This window comes from Convolutriloba macropyga, chromosome 4 (genome assembly GCF_964194025.1).
Source record: "Convolutriloba macropyga chromosome 4, txConMacr16.3, whole genome shotgun sequence".
NCBI lineage: Eukaryota > Metazoa > Xenacoelomorpha > Acoela > Convolutidae > Convolutriloba > Convolutriloba macropyga.
In genome coordinates this window covers 37427688-37446856 of record NC_134471.1, presented here as the reverse complement: position 1 = coordinate 37446856, position 19169 = coordinate 37427688, and positions in this window count along the sequence as shown.

The following is a 19169-nucleotide window of genomic DNA, read 5'->3' as shown; positions in this document are numbered from 1 at the left end:
AAAAGTTAGACCTTGTCAACTGGAAAAGCAACTGGCGTTGTGTTTTGTGTTGAATCAAGGAAAAAACTACAAATCCGAATAAAAATATAAAAATCAGAATAGTAGAACAAGTTGAAAAGTACTCTTCTGGTACAAATTTAAAAATCACCAAAAACAATTGATGCCATTGACAAAAAATCAAAGGGAACTCGAATATTTAAACGAGAAAATTTCTGAAAATATATGTGATTATATAGACAACAATAACCAATTTTAAAAGACGGGAGTAAAAGTAATCAAAACTTTCAAAAACAATCAAAAGCGATAGAATTTTTAATCTTCTCTGGAATCTCTGGAAATAAAAGGCCTGATCAAAGTAGGAAAACGAGTTATCAAACAGCAAAAAGAATTGCCTTTCTTGAACCAAACTAGATAAATATCAACAGAAGCCTCAACAACTTTATATCAGACTTCCTGGGTCTAACTGTCAGCGCAAAAAAGAACAAAAGAACGTAACTGTTGAACTGACTACTGCAAGAATAGAGGTTTTTAGCAAAAAAAACACTGTGAAAGCATTGAAAATGAAAAATACGCCAATTCAACGGTTAAAAACGCTAAATAAATTTCGAGATAATTTTTTGATAAAATTGCGGATCTTAGCGTTGAAATTCTATTATTCATCGCCTCTAATCACGAAAGCTGACCGCTAAACACCAATAATCTAACAACATTTCAACGTGCATGTTCTCCATAAATTGGAGCAAACCTGATAAATGATTGACATGCAGGAGGTGAGAATTTCATATCTGTTTTGGACAATTTAATTTTGTACGAATTCCGTTGAATGATTTCAAACTAAAAACTTCCGCCTTAAAACTTTCAACGCTAATAATTGTATTCATCCGTAGAAAATGCGTAGGTTTTGAGTTAAAGGCTAAATTTTCACAAGTTTTCATTTCAATTCTGACATCAATTGTTTCCCCTGCCTTTTTCTCAAAACTGGTTCAGCAGTGATCTCAACAATCGCCTTGATCATCCAAATACCTGCCGTAGAAAGTTCCATTACTAAGAAGTCCAAACTGCGTTAAAGAGAGAAAATCGCAATTGGAGAATCACACATCAACACAACGATAATAGAGGCAGGCAATTATTTCCTCGATTCAACAGTTACACCCCATTATCAAATCAAACATCATCGAGGATTTTTTCTGACAGTTCTGAATTGGACATGAGCAAATATCCCCAGTTCTTTCTCTATCTGTTGATGAGTTTCTGCTGACTCTATTCTGCTTGTGCTGCTCAAATTTAATCATGCTCAATTAATTGGAGAACCTGCATAAAAATCAGCGACTAGTGATTTAAGAACCAGAGGAAAAGGATATCCTAGAACAAATCATCGCCAAAACTCAAGAGCGTTAAACTAACCGAACTTCAGATGACAATTGACTCAGATGATACGACAAAAACACAGCTTCGGCGACAACTGTAAAAAAAAAACACAAAAATTCAGAAGAAGAGCTAATTTTACGCGCTGGATGATTCTACCACATCCCACCAGATTAGGGAAGTGAAGACTTGAATAAGGGTCAAGCTTCCAATCCACTGACTGTTTAATTAACTGATCGTTGGTGAATTTGTGGAAAAAGGTCAATGGCCCTCGTTGTATACTTTTTCTTGTTTCTGTAAGGAAGATTCAGCCATTGTGTCAAAAAAACAAACTCAGTTGGCTCTAAATCACATGTCTGTGCTGAGGAATTTGGTACCATATAGATAAATTCTCCTCATTACGAAACAACTAAATAGGCAGAAATAGGTCTTCACGACTGCATCTAGATGGACAATCTAGAAGTTCAAAGTTGTCCGCAATAACATTGGCGAAGATTACTGTTCACTCTATATACTGGAAAGGGTTGTCTGGTTAGTCTATCTTTGGTGGTTGTAGTCCTTCGGCACTGAAGCACCTAAAACCAAAACATTTGAAACCCAAATTACAAAGGACGGCTCTAATTGCAAGAATAAGGTATTGCTACATTGTTTTATGGAGTTGTGTGTTTGTTCGAATAAAATAAAAATAAAATAAAATAAATTTGTGACATTTCCGCATTTAGAGTTGGATGCAATATTCTGTAGAAACGAGCATTACAAGATGCTTAGATTTTCTCCGAAAAAAAGCCTGATCAAACATCAAAAGGAATTGACTTACTTGGATCAAACCAAATTTTTACCTATATATTCATAATTTTATATATAATTATATATTAATACTTACCTCATTCGTATTTCAATTTAGTTTATTTGCCCAATCAAATAAACAAACTATGTGGTACAAAGATCACCAGAGTCAACAGTTTTTTATCAGACTTCCTGGGTGGAAGTGTCAGCGCAAAAAAAGTACAAAACGTAGAATTTGCTCTGAATGAACTCAAATACAGCAACAGAAGCGGTAGAAAATACAAAAACGCGCATATCTTACGCCAATTCAACGGTAAGAAAACACTAAAATTTTTTCATATGAAAGTTTAAAAGATTTGCGATTCTTAGCGTTGAAATTCTAATTTTCACTGCTTTCTAATTTTCACAACAATTGACCGCTAACCACCCAAGTTTTAACATTTTTTCAACGCGTATATTCTCCATAATGTGGAGCACACCTAATTTCATTTCAAAGAAGATATTTGAGAGGTACGTGAAGGGTGACGTACTTGAAGGGTGGAGTAAAAGTGATTCGCATGCAGGAGGTTAGAAAAATCAAACCTGCATAAGGCAGTTTTATTTTTTGTACTAATTCCGTTGAATGAGTTCACGCTTAACACTTCAGCTCTAAAACCTTATAACTTATAATAGTTCAACGCTGATAACTGTATTCATCGATAGAAAATGCGTGGGTTTTGCGTTAAAAACTAACTTTATCACCACTTTTTACTTCATATCTTACACTATTTGTTTCTCCTGCCTGTTTGTTCAGCAGTGAATTGGTTCAGCAGTGAATTCAAACAACTATTGCTGTCAGAATTTTTATTATAAAAACTATTCTCTGAAACCACAATAACAAATTTTTCGTCGATCTGCACAAGATATGTTAATGTAACAAATCCCTTGACCATCCAGATACCTGCCGTAGAAAATTCTACGTAACTAACAAGTCCAAACTGCGACAAACAAAGGATATCGCAATTTGAGAATCACTCATCAACACAACGATAAAGAAAAATAGAGGCAGGTAATTATCTCCTCGATACAACAGTTACACTACACCTCCTTATCAAATCAAACATCATCGAGGATCCTTTTCAACAGTTCTGAATTTGAAATGAGCAAAATTTCCCATTTTTGTCTCCATCTTTTGATGAGTTCCTGCTGACTCTATTCTGCTGGTGCATCTCAACGTTAATCATGCACAATTATTTGGAGCACTTGCGTAAAATTAAGCGACTTGTGATTTAAGAACCAGAGGAAAAGGATATCCTAGAACAAATCATCGCCAAAAGTCAAGAGGGTTAAGCTAACAGAGCTTCAGATGACAGTTGACTCAATTGATAGAACAATAACACAGCTTCGATAAAAAAAATACATCCGGGGACATTTTCGCTTGACCGAGATTCAGAAGAAGAGATCCTTTAACGCGCTGAATGGTTTCGATCCACATCCCGGCAGATTACCGAAGTGAATAACTGAAGCAAGGTTAGGCTTCTTATCCTCTCACTGGCTAATTAACTGATCGGTGGTGAATTTTTGGAAAAATTCATTTTCCCTCGTCGTAGGCTGCTTTTCGCTGTGGACTAATTTTGTCACCGCTTTTTTGCAAATCATTTGTTCGACTAAACCTCGACCCAGGCTTGTCTCCTGCTTTTTCGTGAAAGCTCGTTCAGCATTGACTTCCTTAAACAAAAATTGCTACCAGAATTTTTAACAAAAAAATTCTCTGAAACCAAAATAAAGAAAATTTCAACAATGGGCAGTCATCGAAATACCTGCCGCAGAAAACTCTGCGTTATTAGCAAGTTCCGACAAATACCGTACAAATACCGAAAATCACAAATTTAGAATCACGCATCAATACAACGATAAAAGAGGCTAGTCAATTATCTCCTCGATTCAACAGTTACTCCTCATTATCAAATCAACTACCATCGAAGATCCTTTCCGACAGTACTAATTTTGAAATGAGCCGAATTTCCAAGTTTTGTGCCTATGTTTTCATGAGTTCTTGCTTACTGTATTTGGCTTGTGCTGCTCAACCTTAATCATACACAAATAATTAAAGAAAGTGCTTAAATTATGCAACTAGTGACTTAAGAACCAGAGGAAAAAGTTATCGTAGGACAAATTCTCGAGAAAAGTCAAGACCATTAAGTTGACAGCAGCTTCAGATGACAGTTGCCTCAAACGATAGGAGAAAAAACACAGCTTCGCTGGCAACTGTGTCAAAGACGTCGGACGTCATTACCGCTTAACCGAGATCTCATTTTACGCAATGAATGGTTTCTCCTATATCCCACTGGATTGCCAAATTGAAATCCTGGGGCACGGTTAAGCTTACAGTCTGCTGAATATTTAATTAACCGATCGTTGGTGAACTGGTGATTCAAATTTAATGGCCTTCGCTGTTTGCTTTTTCTTGCTTATAGGAAGATCGAGCCCTTGTGTCACAAGAACAAACCCAGGTGGCTGTGAAACACTGTGCAGTCTCTGATAAAGGTCTTTGGAATCATCTAATCCCCACTAATGTGTTGCTAAATGGACACTTCTCAATTTCTATTAGGCTCTACACAAAAACTGCATTAGTTGGCACCCATCCACAGAGCTTGCAACTGAAACTTAGGGATGCTGATTTGCTTAGAGGTTGCGTTCTCTGCTCCAGCTAACACAAATCTAATTGATTGTTTGCTTCCTGATTGAGATCCAGTATATATTTCGGCTGCATATGCAAGATGTGAAGCATTCCATAGACAGTGTATTTGATTTCTAAGAATCTGCTCAAAAAAGAAAGAAGCGAAACGCTGCGGCATTGTTTTTAAGGGCGCTCTCAAGTAAACTTTTTTTTCCAAATTTGTATCATTTTTGTTGACCATTTGCCAATAAATCATACCGGGAAAATCATTTTCTCATGTTACCCACCCGGTACTCGACAAGGTACACACTGATGAGGTGATTTGTGAAATCTCTGGAACCATTCAGATTCTTGGATTGCCTCGGATGGATTGCATTAACACTCGTAGGATTCCACGTGACTCCCAAGATTCCATATTCCTATTCCGATTTCAGGATTCCCGGGTAACGGGTGACATAATTGCATAAGGATTTGAAACAGATAGGGTCAATCTAAATCGCTTTTGATTAGTGCTTTACGCAGGTCCTGAAATGCCGATTGAGATTCTTTTTCAATGACCATGAAAAATACAAATCATCCACTGAGAAATTTATGGAAAACTAGGCTCTTTTTTCCACAAAAATGTCCCGTGTTTTTGAAATGCAGAAATGTTGCGACAAAACCGGTGTATAAGTTCGACTGTGTTGTTCAAGAAATCAAGGCTTGAAAACGAAATTTTAGCGACAATTTTTGAAGAAACTTTTGGCAATTTCCACACTCTTAAAGTTCTCGGCTTGTTAGGGCTAGTAGCTAGGTGATGAGAAAGATCCCATATCTTCTTTGGAGGTGATTTTTTGACACTTCGTATTTTATTATAACTTTTTTTCCAAATTTTTCTAATAAAACCGTCTGATCCCGCTATTTTTGATGATTTATTGCTCGTAGCAATCAAGTCCAGCTTTCGCAATTTTAAAAGTTTCATCAAAATTACTTTTCGCTTCTAAAAAATTCAAACCTGGCTTCACTGGACTCCAAACAACTATTCGTTTCTTCTAAGTTCTGAGTTCATTCTTGTGGTCTGTTAATGTGTCCGCAGATTCTAGAAAATTGGTCTTTATTTTCCTGTTCTTCTTCAAACTGTTAGCAAAAACAAGCACTTAAAGGTGCAAAACTGTTTACAAATTTACTTAACGGTGCATGTAGAGAGTCCACTCATTTACGAAATGAACGTAAACAAAACAACAATAGGTTATTCGCTAATAAATTTTCCCGAACCCAGGCGAACAATCTTTCTCTGCTAGTTAAATTCGTCGAAAGTATGTGCGATTCAGATCCAATTCTGAGATTTTTCTGTGCAAATTCCTTAAATGCAACCGCATTTAGGCCAAAGAAAATAGTGCTGACATTAATTCTCATCAAATTGTGTTACCTTAACGGCATCAACTGGAGTTGGATCCTCGTTTTTGTAGGAATAACTGGATTGTTCAATGGGTTTTGTATAAGAAATTTCATCTTTTTGGTCAAAGGACACACACATTGGCTATCCAGCTTGGGTTACGATTAAGTATGCACGTTTGTTCATTTTTCAAATGGCTGCAAGCTGTGTTTTTCGCCATTGAGATGCCAGAAGAGGTTCTTAGAGGCACCGTTGCACTTTATAAGTGCAAATGCGATGTAGGCACAGAAACTTGGAGTAATAATTTGGCATTACTCTCAGCAGTTAAAGCATAGTAAGTGAGTTCTTCTTGAGTTGTTTTGTTGGAGTTAGTTTGCATTTATATCTGTTTTTGTATATCTGTTTTTATATCTGTTTTTATTGCATTTATATCTGTTTTTATATCATTTATATCAAATTTAGAAAATTGTTGACACTTACCAATGTGAGGATCCTCTTGGTCATGAGGGCTAATTTTCAAAATAATGACTGTGCTACTCTTTGTGTGCTGTTTTGTAGCAAAAAATGGCGAATTTCCTTATAACTTTTTGGCTGGGTTCGCTTTGTTTTCAGGGTTTTATTGTTGTTGTTGATTGTTTTTTTCTTTGACATTGAGTTTTGTCCAATTTTTTTATAGATTTCTGAGTCTCAATTTTAGGTGCTGAAATTGAGTTTTCTAGTTGTTCAAATGTTCGGAGTTCTTGATACAACCAATCAAAAAGCCCTGCAAGACTGAGGTCTGTCCTACCATTGTCTGCAACATATTCGGTCCACACAATTTTGATTGGGTTTAGTAATATTTACCGAGCTTTTTAAAACAAATACGTGGCATTAAGACGAGCACTGAAACTTTCTGATGCAAACGCTTCCGTTGTTATCCTCAACAATGAAGCAATAGCAATTAAACTTAAATGTCTTTCATAGGTTTCAAAGCTTCTAGCTGTTTGGTTAGGTAAAAGCGAAAATGTTGTTGGTTTCCCGAACGGCTGATTAACGCTGGTAAGACAAATGTGTAATAAGTTAGAGGGCAAAAACAGCCAGAGACGAAGTGACAAACTTTGCAGATAACTCATTCATTTATTGTCAGTCGTCTCTTATTGCTGAATGATGAACACAAAAAAAATGACAAGGCTTTGTAAATAACACATTATTTTTTCATTGATAAGTTTTTTCTTATGGATCGTTGTTAAAAGCTTGCTGCTTCATTAAATCCAATTGATTGGATATCAACCAAATGTTTGGGTGCGAGCAATTGTGTACCCGGATCTGAGTGTCATAATAATTCAGTACTGAATCATGAAAATTTCATTATGATTTTTTCCATGACCAGAGTTCTGATCATGGCACTTATTAGACATTTCATGGTGAAATTCAGAGTACAATTCTGAATTTAGCATGAACATAATGAACTTCTATTCTGCATTTACCATGAACATTATGAATTTTTGTCTGTTTTTGAACTGAACAGAATGAAAAAAAATGCTATTATCTGAGACTTGGCGAAAAACTTGTTGGGCAATTTTTATAATTAATTTGCCAAAATAATTGATAGATAACTAAACAAGAACAATCTAACATAATGGGTCCTCCCCCCCCCCCGTATTCGCTCGACAACCCCCCCCCCCCCCCCCCCCCCCGTATGTACTGGTACTTTTGTAAATACAGGGGGGGGGGGGGTGGTTTTATACTATGGTATTGAAGTTACTTAAGTTTAACTCAATAAATGCTATTTTCATGCTCAAAAATCGTGTCTCCCAAAAATTCAAAATTTCTTTCGAAAATTTCAAATTTTTTTCTGATATTTCTATGAACAGTATGAAAAAGGAAAATCATACTAAACAGACAAAACTCATAAAAAAAATTGATTCTGCGTTTTGTCTGAACATAATGCAAGGTAACTTTACCCTTAGGTTACTATGATTCAGTACTGACTTAAGAACCTACTATGGGAATCTAATGAATCAGTACTGAAAGTCTATAACACTTGGGTCCGGGTAGTTGTTAGTTTGATTGAGTCGTGTAGGCTTCGATCTTTTGCAAGGCTATTAGCTGTCGACCAATATTACTTTGAAGGATTTGTTGCACAGGAGTGGATGATTTTCCATTCGGCGCCAATGACCTACAACAATTGGCTTGCAACATTCAACCAATTATTCCATTTTGTTTTAATAACTATAACGATTGATCCAGCCTTGGACAGCTATCTCCAAAGTCTCAGTTCCTATTTCTACTCTTGTTTAGTTCCTTCATACTTCAACAACAATGTTTGCATTTCCAATTTTTGAACAATTTCATTTTTTACAACACAATTGCCGGGGAAAAATCAAGATTTGTTGAAGTTGGCTCAAATGGAGCAAAGAAGTTAATCATTTGCATTGACAGCGGCTCTTTCCATTCAAAATTAAATAATATTTTAGCCCCTTTATCATCCAATGAACTGAGGAACATAGATGCACAGCCGCCTAAATAATTTTAAATTCAACTTGGAAAAATTTGTTTTAAAAAATATATTTCAAGGTACAGTTATACTGATCCCAGAAATTCAAATTCTTAATTTCTAATTGCTTGACGGGTTGACTATATAGCAACAACACAACCAATTTAACTTACATGTCATGCCCTTCAATAATGTTGATGATAACTGGTTTATTTTGTAGAAAATATGGAATTTCAAAATCTGAAATGATTGGATTGGATAATTGTGGCACTGCAGATTGCTGCCAACCCGGTTTTTGTTTTTTTTTCAAAAAAAAACAAATTTCCGAATCAGATTAGGTTTGCAAGGTCCTGCTGGGACGTTTGAATTGGTCTTGCTGGAACTTGCACATTCTTAGCTCCATCAGTTATCGATTGCGTACAGATCTTTTTTTCAATCCCGCACTATTATCATTGGACTGACCTTCCAACTAGCACTGATTGCTCATTGGATGCTACTTGAGTCCGGTCATTTAGGTATGCTTTGACCGACGGTACGGTTCTATCAACTCCAATTATCTATAGAACGGGATCTTTGGCCCGCTTGTGTGTCTACTTTTTTCCGATTCCACTAGGAAGTTACTGGAAGTTCCTCTTCGTTCAGCTAACTACTCTAGTTCGTTGCCCGCAGATACCTTGAGGAATCAATATCTAAAATCTCAATCCCTCCGAGTTAAAAAAATGATTTTTGATGTTCCAGGTGAATTATGCTTACAGATCGCTTCCCACGCATAAGGTCGAATAATTTTTACTGGAATGCAGAAGACAGACAATTTCGTGCTCGTGTTCCTGATTCGATTTTTGTAATTGAATATTGGCTTTGGGACCTCATGAGATCATATCATGCAACTCTAGCTTAGTACTAATCAACTTTTTCTTCGTAACCTCACGTTTGTGACTTAGTCATTGAACTCTCCAGCTCGAAAACATTTTGTTCCCCTTTTCGTTTTTCACCTCTTATCCTACAGTTCTATCAGATCTTTTCCGTTTCTGCCCCCCCCTGTACTTTATGCACCCTCCAGTTTAAGAGCATGTGTTGTTGCATAGTAATTCATTAGGTATAAATATAGCACGTGCATGGGGTGCAAACAACATTTACTCACTAAGCTGGGGGGGGCACAAGCGGAAAAGATCAGTTTTTTCTATCTAGTTTATAAGTGAACATACAGCTTATTGTCATTTTTAAATCCAGCCTGCTTTTTCCAGGGCTCGCATTTCCTTAGTTCTTCAGCTTTTGTGCTGCTCATTCTGAAAACAAAAAAAAACATAGCAAGAAAAGTCCTGACACAATTCATGGATATTTCACGACTAAAAAACACTAGAGCTAAAAAAGACAATGAATGGATTATAAAAAGCATGTAGAAGAAATCAGATCCAAAAAATTTTTTTAAAAACTGTGAAAAAATCAAGGTCAAGATGCCACATGCGAACAAAAACCCACTAGAAAGAAAGCAATTTTTTGCAAACATTGGTTTCCTACTCAACATCGTTATTAGAGCGAAAAAATTCTTGCCGCAAAATGACCTCTTGCTTTTTGCTCCTCATCTTGTTTCGGCGTGACCATAATAATCACTTTCACTTGACTTCAAAAATATGAAAATATGTGGACTGTTCTCAAGAAAAATTAGCGAGAGTTGAACTGAATCCCAATCCAAAGAACTGAAATAACTACTAAACTGATAATTAACATTGCTGCAGCATTAAATTTATTGTGATTACACAATCTAGCATTACACAGCAGTCTAGTGTGGAAAACTGACAAACAGAGCTAAAGTAAGGCGAGAACTAAGGAAAGGAAAATCAACAAAATTTTGAAAATCAGTGGAATCAAAGAAAAATGAACACTTAATCCCATTTGTGAATCCTTAATCACGGCATAACATAAAAATTAAGAAGGCACATAAATTTAAAAAATGGTATTTCAGTCAAGAGAAGAGTCTGCCAAAAGATTGAAGCATATACAATAACAAAAATCACGCCGCTCTACAAGGCTAATGAAAAAGGTATTTCTACAAGACTATAAGAATAAAAACATCGAAAAATTAAAGGAACATATTTCATTTTCCATATGATGCAATAAATAGATTCCTATGAGCTCATTCAACCAATTAGATGCATTTTTCTTCAATAGCAACCAATGAAACCTGTCCTAAAAAAGAATAAATAATAAGACGACAAAAAATACAACTAATTTTTGCAGAAAGTAAAGAACTGGCTTAAAAGATTTTTTTGGAAATTAACAGTCCAAGATTCAATGGAAACATAAACTACGCACAAAAAGCTATTTTCGAAACAAAAAATTGTCATTAGCAACCGAAGAGGCCTGCTATTATTGAGAATGAGTGATAAAACAGCAATTAATAAGTAAAACAATTACATAAAAAAAATTAAAATTTTATTAATAGTTATTTTTTGGAAGCGGTCAGCGTAGAAATCATGGAAAAAAATAGCTGTGACCTGAAACGATTAAATCTACTGATTATTGAATCCTTACAATCTGATGAAACCAAGGAATAAGAAATCAAGGTGATAATGGAAACTCGCGGAGCTCAAAAAGTCGACGATTTTTCTGGAGAACAGTTTTGCGTCATAGTCATAGAAATAAAAACAAATTACCCTCAAAATCTTCAACTGATCATTTTAATATTAATTAAGTTTTATGGCATCTGTTCCTAATGTAATTAAATGATAAGAAAATAAAAAGTCGAAATATACACATCATTTTCAAAAAATCATCAAAATTTTATGAGAAAAAAAGTGCCAAATTCATGAAAAACCACTAGCAATGAACTCACAACATCCATTTTGTTCATTTAGTTCCTATTAGCAACCGACAAAAGTTCTCACTAAGGATACTAAGTGATAGGCTATAAGTATTATTTATGTAAAAAGGGGCAAGGGGCAAATTTCAAATATTCATTAACAATTTATGACTAGATAGTGTTAAAAACTATTGCTGCATATTGATGAACTCAAGCAATTGCAAATTAGAACAACGTAGGAAACGAAATAGAATATTAGGCACAATTATAACACATATGCATCACTTTAATAGCACTCAAGAGAAGAAACACTTAAAATAGAAGGCAAATTGACACACGTGGAAAAAATGTCAATAGAAAATTGTTCAAATGTCAGATTCTCACTCCACCTTTGTGAAATTTTGAGCAAAAAATTCAGACATACTCTTAGTTTTGCCACCTTTACTACTTCAGCGTGACTATAATCACCAGTCTTGTTAGATTTCTCGGATCTTTTCCGTTTGTGCCCCCCAAGCTTAATGGGTGCATATTATTTGCAACCCCCAGACGCACGTGCAATATTTTTACATAATGATTTATTATGTAATGACACGTGCTCTGTCACTGGGGGAGCATAACGTACTGGGGGGAACAAACGGAAAAGATTGGACCTCTCATTGACGTGCAAAAACCGAAAAAAGATGTGAAAAGATCATTCAAAAAAGACAGCTTACCAATAATATTCAAATACTTTGGATTGCAAAAAGACAGCACCCCCCAATACAATTCATATACTTTAAATAATAAATAAACGGCTTAACTTTATGATGATTTCAGATGGCGGTTCCTGTTTCAGTTTCCAGTTTAGTTTTAATCAATGCTAAAAATGTCAATTCTTATTGTTTGAAAATTCCCAGGCATTATTTCATTGTTGGTATTTGAACACACTCTTGTAACCCTCTCAGCAAGAAAATTTTTTTAAATCCACAGTTCTTTTCAATTGGTTTGTCAAGTATATGATTAGGAATACAGCCACTGCTCTTTTTTAAACTTAATAGAAGCAAAATCAATCGTTTTTGATTGTGACTGTTTAAAGCAACGGATTAAATGCACGAATTTTATAGCAAAACAATTATATCGCTTATGTGGCTGATTGTTTTCAAGGACTTTTTTCTATATTTTTTTCCGTTTTTGAGGATTTTTTTCCTGAGCATATCCCTTCTCTTTTATTTGAATTGATCCTGTTTTGGTTGTCTCGGGGTGAAGTTTTATTCAAAGTTTTTCCGCCAATAGTGGTATTGCAGTCTTGTCGCTCAAAGCAGTATCTTAATAGGGAAAGTTTTCAAAGGTCACCTAATTTATTTCGCTACAGCAGAGGAAACATTTTCCGATTTTGACTGATCGCTGGAACAATTTCAATGTTTTTACATAAATCAGAGATAAACTAGCATAAAATTAATCTAAGAAAAAACAAAAACGTTGCTTTTGGTTAAATATTTAAATGGCTTTATTATATTCTGAGAATCATTGCCATGTTTCTAGTATACCACAAAATTTATGGTGACACGGTAATTTTTCCAGCATATTGTTTTGCCAAGTATTTTGCATATATATTCTGTTCGCTGTAAATGAGAAAAGCCTGAAGAAATTGATGACAAATATTACAAGAAAAGAGTTGTTGAAGAGTATTTGACATATGGATATTGCACAGAAAACCGCAAACATTTGAATCCTTTTCCCCAGACGCAGTGGCTGGGATAAATGGTTCAGAAATTTGAAGTATAAATTTCTAAAAATATAACATTGAAAATATGCTCAAGCAGCTATGTAAAGATTAAATTAATATGGCATAATTTATAATTGTTTAAAAATTTCTTACCTAAGTAGAAATTCATTCATTTATCACGAAACTAGCAAAAAATTGCTTCGCCATTAACTTTCTTCTGTTTTTGAACTAGGATACAGATATTGTGATACTTTTTAAATAATTCTAGCTTCTGTCAAAAAATTCTATTCCCTGCTTCAATGCGAGATAATTTGAGGGTCATCAATGTATATGAGATATTCATTTGTTGTAACTCGATCCTTTAACCAAAGAAACTTCCAAATTGTGTCTTGTTAACCTTCATAATTTACTCTCAAATTATGTTTAGAGGGTGAAAATGTACGCTATTCTAAGAGAAATGTTATATTGCACGACAAAATTTTTGGTGAGCAGTCTATGTGTTCTGCAACAAATTTTATATTGTACCAAGCCCAACTGGGGTAAAAACTGAATGCTTAGCTGGGTTTTTACTGTTAGGTAAAAATTTGGCCAATCAATATATTCATCGTTGAGAGTTTTCAAAGGTATAAATAGGAAATCTGCTGTAAAGCGTATTTTTTTATTTGTTTGACTTTATTGTTAAAGAAATAACAGAATTAAATATTTTTTCTGAACATTTGGTAAAAAGTATTTTTTTTTCAGTTTCAGCGTCGTCTTTTGAAATTGAGATAATTTTGCTAAGTTAAGATTGACCCTACTATTTAGAAAAATTAATATGTTAATTACAGACAGGTCAGCTCTCATATCAAAGTTCAATTATTTACAAATCGCAATTGTACTCAGATAAACACAGATTATGTTTTCAGAAAAGAAGTCATGGTTTTTATGGATGGTTTCATAGACGTGATTTTTTATATACATTTCAATAAATCTTGGATTTTTGCATTCATGTATTCGATAAATCTTGGATTTTTGCCTTTATATATTATTTTTCTTGTAGTCAGGTAATTTAGTTAGTGAAAGGTCCAATTGGTTTTCTAAAATAGTATTAAGTGAGCTTATTTGATAATATCTCTTGATAACTAATAGTTCCTAGAACTTTGAATGTCACGGTCCTCAAAATTTATCGGAGAATAATTAAACTTTGCCCCTTTTTAAATCGAACTATTGTCAAACTGCATCTTGGTCTCTTTTCTAGGAGGTAATATTTTCTTTCTTGTGACAAAAAGGAATTTGTTTGCCGTTTTTATGCTCTATTTAAACACTTTTTCAATTTTCATACTCATACTGCGAGCGATTATTCGGTCATTGCTCAACGGGATTTTCTGTGGCCTGTCACAAAACTAGGTTAATTACTGGTCCCAATGACGTTTTCAACAGCTTATACAAAAAAATTAATTTGATAGCTTATAATTTTAATGATTCTACATTGTTAAAATGCAAATTTACTATTTCTCATTAATTCTTATACTAATTCTTATTTTGTAATCATTGTGTTTTTAAAGGTTAGCATTTTGTTTTCCTTCTCCTTTAAACCTTACCATTTTTTTCAAATTGTAGCTTAGTGACCGTAATAGTAGGTGGCGCACATTTTCCTTTCGCGGAAATATTAGTCTTATTTGCTGTTTTATTTTTAACCAATTGCCTTGTGACATTGACTCTAGGTGCTCTCACAAAAAATTTGTTAGGTTTTTTTTTCGAAACTTGCGGTTTTTTATCAAAAATTGTGGTTTTTTTTGTTGTCCTGGCACATATAACAAACAAGCTCCATTGATGTGAAAATATAATTGACGTGCCGATATATAATTTTGCAATTGAGAGCTGATAGAATTACTGACTTCAACAAAAAGTGACTTTACAAATTTTCTCTGACTTTATGCGTTTTGCCATTTAATTAATTTTGTAGCCATTTGACCAAGCCTCTTTAAATACAGGTCTGATTGGCTTCCAAAGGAGTAATAAGTAAACCCATCTAGATTGAATAAACAAAAACTATTGGTTGTTAGAACTTTTCAAATTATTTGTTTTCAAAATTTTGTTTTTATTTTTTTGAAAAATTACTTATTCTCATTAAAACCAGGTCCGCTGTACTTAATGAAAAAAAAGTTATTTTGAATTGCTTAGATTTCACCTGATGGTAATTTGACTTTCTTAAATATTGATTTTTGCGGAAAATAGTTTTCTTTGTTGTTGATCAATTTTGCGGGTTGGCTCGTCTAGTATTATCATTAATGGAAATTCTCGTTGTTTCCCAATTCAGAGTGTTTTAATTCATTTAGGGGTCCAGTTTTGTAACCTTTTTTGCTCGTACACCAGTTCTTTTTTGAACTTCTAGAGATTCCTATCTCCTCTTCCTTTGGTACACAAAAAAGTCAAAAAAGTCAAAAACATAAATGAGTCAAATTTATTAACAAAAACAGTTTGAGCAAACGTAGCTGAATTAACATCAAAAGTTTTTCAGGGGGTAAATCTTCATGGGAAATACAATTGTAGTCCAAACTTTTGAGTAGTTTTGTGCCCTCTAGATGAATGATGTCTTGTTGTCACAACATGAATTATCAATAGAGACAAAATGTTTCCGCTTTTCACATTTCAGAATACATGACCAGACTAAATCATTGATAAAACAGCGACCAGGCTTTTTGGGGTTTACATTTTGTTGTACCAGAAATGAACCATAAAAATGAGCCATAAATTGAACTTTTCAATGTTAAGGTTTTGCCATAGCAACTAAGTTTCCATATTTGAGTACACTTAAGGATAAACAGTTTTCTATGGAAGGTGGTTTTATTCTTTCATTGCAAAAAAAGTAATTTAGAAAAAAACTACTATGAAAATGACATGTTAAGATGACTTGTGATAGAAAAGTTTCCATTTATAGTTCGCTTAATAGTTAGCAAGTTTCCAAATATGATCCTCTATATGCGATTATTAAGCTTCCATAAACAGTACATTTGGTTATCAGAAAGTTTCCATATATAGTCCACTTTATGGTCAGTTAGTTTTCATGCTACCTTCGTACTGCGGTTATTAGGTTTAATACATGGCCTCTTCTTTGATTAGTATTTTATTTTATCATATTTTGTCGTAAAGTTTTTGTCAGTTCATTTGTGAAACAAACAGCCAAATATAGTAGAATTGAGTCCAAGCAAAATAAGCAAATCTTGCTGTAAGGATTTTCTCCAGGGACGAAAAATCAAAATGTTGTTTGTTCAAAAAAATTGTTCGAATCATTTGTCCAGTTGAGAACTTAAGATGCTCTCATTAGGCTCACTACATTTTATTGTTAAAAAGCTCTCAAATTGACTATGAAAGTTCACAATACATATCCATTTTTCATGTTATTAGTACTATGCGTAACGTACCATAAAAGTGAAAATGTGTTTCTTTTTGAAAAATCCTTACTCTAACGCTAATATTTCCAAGTGTTTTGCACAACAACCGGAAATATATAAACAAATGGTTAGTTATATGGTGAGCATATAACATATAATGAAAATTGTAAACTCATTTTAATGAAAAATTTGTAAGTATAAAACGGATCATATAAATTTTTTTTAATCGTTCCATGGTACGTAAGGTACAATGATAGTGAAAATTCGACCAATCGAACTGACAAAAAAATCACTGAATAAATTGTCCATTTTGATAAAAAAGATTTAATGGGAATTTTGTAACCATAAAAAAGTGCAAGAAGTTTGGATTATACAAGACATATATTACATGAGTTGTTGTATGGTAACCTCAATTGGCCTTCAATTGGCCTCAGCTTAGTAATTTTCCAAAAAAGTCTGAATATCATTTTTATGGCTGGTAATTTTTTTTCATGGTGGTCAATCCGAATTATTCTATCGAGAGCAAATCCCGCAAACATTCATGTAAGTCTTTTGAAAGCCTGACTTCAACTGTAAAATAGATAACGGATTGCCCGGGCCGAGGTGTCAACGCTAAAAAACGCAAAATTATGTAAGATTGGCGTTGAATGCGTTGAATTTATGTAAGATCTACGCTATATTCAACGCTAAATATGTAAGATCTACGCTAAAATTCAACGCTAAATATGTAAGATCTACGCCAAAATTCAACGCAAAAAAATGTAAGATTGGCGTTGAATGCGTTGAATTTATGTATGATCTACGCTAAATTCAACGCTAAATATGTAAAGATATATGTATATTTAGCGTAGATCATACATATTTAGCGTTGAATTTAGCGTAGATCTTACGAAAATTCAACGCTTTCAACACCAATCTTACATATTTTGCGTAGAATTTTGGCGTAGATCTTACAAATTTAAGGTTGAATTTTTTGAGTTCCATTTCAGACCAATTTATGATTTCAAAAGTTTTTCAAGTTTTCAAAAAGTCAATTTTTTCACTGTTTCGACCCCTATTATACTTCACAGGTGAGAAAAGCGAAGTCAGCAAAAAAAACAATTTTAGTGCTCTTTTATAGTGCAAAATCCAATTGAGACCATTTTACGATTTCAAAACATTTTCAAGTTCTTTTCGAAAAATCAATTTTTATCACTGTTTCGACCTCAATGATGCAAAGGTGAGAAACGTGAAGTCAGAGAAAAATCATTTTTTAATGCTCTTTTATAGTGCAAAATCCAATTGAGATCATTTTGCGATTTCAAATTTTTCCAGTTAATTTTAAAAAAGTTAATTTGTTAACTGTTTCGACCCTATACTACACAGGTGAGAAAAATCACTTTTTAGTGCTCTTTTATAGTTCAAAATCCGTTTCAAACCATTTTACGATTTCAAAACTTTTTCAAGTTTTTTTTTCAAAAAAATATTTTTTTTCACTATTTCGAACCCTATACTTCAAAGGTGAGTAACAAGAAGTCAGAAAAAATCTTTTTTAGTGCTCTTTTATAATGCGAAATCCAATTCAGACCATTTGATGACTTCAAATTTTCCAAGTTATTTTCAAAAAATTAATCTTTTTACTGTTTCCACCCCTATACGGCACAATTGTGAAAAAAGAAGTCAGCAAAAAATAACAATTTGCTCCCTTACGGTGCAAAAACCATTTCAGACCATCTTAGGAAATCAATTTTTTTTTCAAAACTTAAAAAAATTTTAAATTTTTCCCAGTACCTCTCACATGATAAATGCGTTGAATACGTTGAAATTATGTAAGATCTCGGCTAAATTCAACAAAAAATATGTAAGATCTAGGCTAAATTCAACGAAATATATGCAAGTTCTACGCTGAATTCAATGCAAAATATGTAAGATCTACGCTAAAATCAACGCAAAATATGTAAGATCAACGCTAAAATCAACGCAAAATATGTAAGATCTACGCTTTATAAGGATTTCGGCTCTTAAGGAAACCAAGGAACGGTGGCGCAATGGTAGAAGAGGCAACAAGTAAACAGGAGGTCAGTGGTTCGACTCCCAAACCCAGAGTTCTACGCGTTGATTTTTTGTGAGATCAACGCTAAATTCAACGCAAAAATATGTAAGATCTACGCTAAATTCAACGCTAATTATGTAAGATCTACGCTAAATTCTACGCTAAATGTGTAAGATCTACGCTAAATTCAACGCTAAATATGTAAGATCAGCGGCAACTAGCGTTGACAAGTTGGAAAATTCACCGCCATTTCTTACATAATTTTGCGGTGAATACGTTGAATTTTTGTCTTTAAAATCAACGCATTCAACGCAAAATTATGTAAGAAAATTGCGGTGAATTTTCCGACTTGTCAACGCTAGTTGCCGCTGATCTTACATAATTTTGGCCAAATTCCTCTGCCCGGGTGCTTATTTTGGTTTAAAAAAATCGTGTTTGTTCAAAGACATGCGAAAGGTTTGGTACAATCTTGAAATTAGTAGTAGACTTGTTTCTCTACAGCAGGGACGCTATCTAGAAAATAGAAGGGTTGCCATACTTTGTGATAATGTATAGTCCTAAAAATTGTGTTGCAACGTTATGTAGCACACACAAAGT